The following is a 3,774-nucleotide window of genomic DNA, read 5'->3' on the forward strand; positions in this document are numbered from 1 at the left end:
TGAATCGCATCTCATCACTGGATGTACCTGAGTAGAACGATATAAACCGTCAATCTTTTTATTTAAAAGTTCTACATGGTTGGATAGCATAGTAATCGCGTCGAGGTTGAAAACATCAGCTACTTTTGTCGGCTTTATTCTTATGACTTGCCACTGATAGTTATTCAGTGACATCTCTTCAATAAATTCGTAAGCCACTTCAGGTGTTTTGTTATTGATAGTCCCAGCAGCAGCTGTGTCGATAAGTTGCCTTGTTGAAGGGTTCACACCGTTGTAAAACGTTTGAACCTCCAACCATAAAGGTAACCCATGGTGAGGGTACCTTCTCAATAGATCCTTGTATCTCTCCCATGCATCATAGAGTGTTTCTAGATCCATCTGCATAAAAGAAGAGATATCATTCGTCAACTTAGTTGTTTTAGCTGGCAGAAAATATTTAAGTAAAAATTTTTCGGTCATTTGTTCCCAAGTAGTGATTGACCCTCATGGTAACGAGTTCAACCACTATTTAGCTTTGTTCCTCAACGAAAAGGGAAATAACCGAAGGCGAATGACATCATCAGAAACGCCATTGATTTTAAAAGTGTCGCAGATTCCAGATAATTTTCCAAATGAGTGTTTGGGTCCTCGTCCTGGAAACCATCAAACTGAACAAACTAGTAATTCCTTGCCTCCTACTCAGTGTGTCTTTTCTAGGTACCTCCTAGGGTGTTTATATAGGCTTTAGAATGCTTCAAAATCCTCAAGAGTGGCCTTTTTTGAATAGGACTAGATTTGGGCTCAACAGGGAGACGCCCGTGTGTAGGTGCTTCAACTCGTGTTCGAGTCTGTTGAATAGACACAGGCATATGGTCTACCCGTGTAAGGAAGTCTAGGCCGTGTTGATTTCCTATGTTGACCCATTTTCTTCATTTTTGGCCCGTTTCTCACTCTTTTTACTTTTCTATGCTTACCTAAGTATAAAACATGAAATTAAGGGATTAAGAGCATCAAATTCCATAAATCCAATGATAATTCATCCAAAAATATGCTAAGCATGGGATAAAAATATGTATAAATTACGATTTATCACCCTTTTTGTCCACCATCAAGTATAATGGTCTTATTTCAATTTAAGGACCTAAAATTAAAAATTCATAACAATTTACTACCTTTAACTTATAGAACTCAAATTTAACACCCTTAACCCGTATCCGTCGCTGGAGTAGGGTTACGAGGTATTATCGATCAATTCACAACATATAGCATGCATTTATCAAACATAAAGCATTTATTCTCATAAATCATTCAACACAATCACATTGTCCCTTATAAAGGCCTACGAGGCCTTAAACATGCTTTAGAAGTAGTTCGGGACTAAACTGATAACATACAAAAAAATTTAGAAACATAGAACAATTTCAACCATACAGGGGCCACATGCCCGTATGAACAGGCCGTGTGCCTCACATGGCTCCAGACACACCCATGTCTCTGGCCGTATGGAAATTGGGCAAACATACTGACTTGGGTCACACGGCCAACCACACGCCTGTGTGTCTAGCCCGTGTGCCCTTTGAAGTGGCCACACACGGGCCAGGCCGTGTTCTAGGTCATGCCAAACCAATAAGGTATATTGACTTATGCAACACGGCCAAGTCACACGCCCGTGTGCTAAGTCGTGTGCAATTTAGGGGGTATACTGACTTCTGCCACATGACTGACCACACACTCGTGTGTGAGACCTGTGTGTAACACCCTAAACCCGGCCTAGATGCTATGGCTGAATTTGTGATGTCACATCCATTGGAAAAGTCTATTTTATGATAAAACCTTGTTATGATTTTGATAAGTCAAGATATCTTGTTCGTTGTTAAAACTCCGATTGGTTTAGTAAAACGTAAGTCATCTTAGATTGCTATTACCCTCTCTTGTGAAAAATAGTGTTTGTTGCGAAAGCTTTTAAAACAAGTTGTGTAAGCGTGACAGTTGAAAATTATTTATCTTTTGAAAACTCGAGTCCTATTGCTAACAGGTATAAACCAATATAATTAAATCCCAGAATTAAAAATAAACTTAAAGAGGCCTTATTACATAAAATTACCCAAAATAACATAAATTATAATATTAAGAATTACTAAGTTGGGTGGCCACCACTGAGTCCTTCATCGCATCGAACCGCCTAAGTCGGGGTTTCCCTGCACAATAAATAGATGGGTGAGTTCACAAAAACTCAGTGTGTGAAATCCGACAATAGCAATCAAGTAGAGAATACACAATTTGGTCTCAGTTAGGGCCTTAGCCCTTATCAATAATAGAAGTAATCTGGGCCTGAGCCCATCTCAGTAGCAGCATCAGTACAATATGAAATCAGAGAATCCTACCCAATCCAACCTCTACACACCGTCTCCGTACCAACCATACACACCATGTGAGGGTAAAATCGACCCACCCATCCCTACACTTCAAGTAGTACCGGTTACAGCACTAAAACAGTATATTTACAGCAAAGCTGCCAGTAATAGGCTTATAGCCTTTCAGTACACTTCTTCCAAAATCGTATATCCCACCCCATGCAATACAACACAATACAAATGTATATACACTAAAAGATGGCCCGATTACACTTACTCGCCCAACAGTAGGTCTGCAGTCATCTTGGGCGACCCGTGCAACCTTAACAGTCAATCGGTGATAATGGGCGAACGGCCCCTATTGCGGGCCCAAGTGGACCCACACGCTCGCGCGGCCCACATAGCCCGAAATGGTTTTAGCCGTGTGCTTCACACAGCCTAGCCCAAAACTAACCAGACTTTTGTGTGAGTCTTTCCATATGGGGCCCACAATCCCATTAGGCCTTCGTTTCGACCCATGAAAACGCTCATGGCCATCCCGTTGACCACACAGCCATGTTTTGTCACACGGCCTACCACACGGGCCCATTTTTGGCTTTTTAGTTTTTTAGTTTTTCGGCTTTTCAGCCGTTGTAGTGTTACATCTATTGGCAATGTTACACACACCTATTTGCGAAAAGAGTGTAGTTCCCATGAACACCAACCTATATTCCATCATATCCCCAACGTCAATCCTTTAACAAATGAGTAACTAGTCCCTTTAATAACACCTATCCAAATCATGGTTCGACACTTACCTTGATCGAAAGCTTAAGGTTCCTCACCCCCTTAGTCATTGCCGAAGATTGATTATAGGTTCTTACAGATCGTCTGCACTCAGACCGAGATTCCATTATCCTCTATTAGAAAGTTCACATATACAATTCAACCAACAAATAACACTTACCAACAAGAATTGTGAAACCGATTCTAGAGAATGGAAAACAATCGATTCACAATCCTAAACAACGTAGCTGCTAAGACAAGGCATAACTAGTGCCACCACTCCCCTAACAACGTCGATCGGAAAGAAAAGGTTAAAAAAGAACCATAGATACGATAGAAAAGAAAAGAATGAACAGAGACAACATCCAATAAAATAGTACTTACCACCCAGATTGATAAAGAGAAACAACAAAGAGAATCGGTTCCTAGAAGGTCAATACAAGAGCACTATTTGGCCAACAAGCATTAGATTGCACTGAAGAGAAAGGAGAAAGGAAAAGAATGACTCAGTCACCACAAGCCACAACTGAATGAGATAGAGAGGAAAAGAAGATGCAATCGGCTAGGGGAATGTTGGTTGAGAGAAAAAGAGAAGAGAGGAAAGAAGGTTTGGCTATGGAAAAAAACTAGGAGAAGAAGAATGATGGAGAGATGAATGTTGATTAAACAAGGTACC

General features: G+C 40.6%; 1 non-coding gene across 1 annotated transcript; it reads left to right on the forward strand.

Annotated features, from left to right (window-relative positions):
* Positions 1-304: 304 nt before the first annotated feature.
* On the forward strand, positions 305-411 carry LOC121207351 (small nucleolar RNA R71). The gene has a single exon (XR_005902442.1). It is a non-coding gene; the product is annotated as a small nucleolar RNA R71 (small nucleolar RNA).
* The last annotated feature ends 3,363 nt before the right edge of the window (positions 412-3,774 follow it).

This window comes from Gossypium hirsutum, chromosome A09 (genome assembly GCF_007990345.1).
Source record: "Gossypium hirsutum isolate 1008001.06 chromosome A09, Gossypium_hirsutum_v2.1, whole genome shotgun sequence".
Classification (NCBI taxonomy): domain Eukaryota; kingdom Viridiplantae; phylum Streptophyta; class Magnoliopsida; order Malvales; family Malvaceae; genus Gossypium; species Gossypium hirsutum.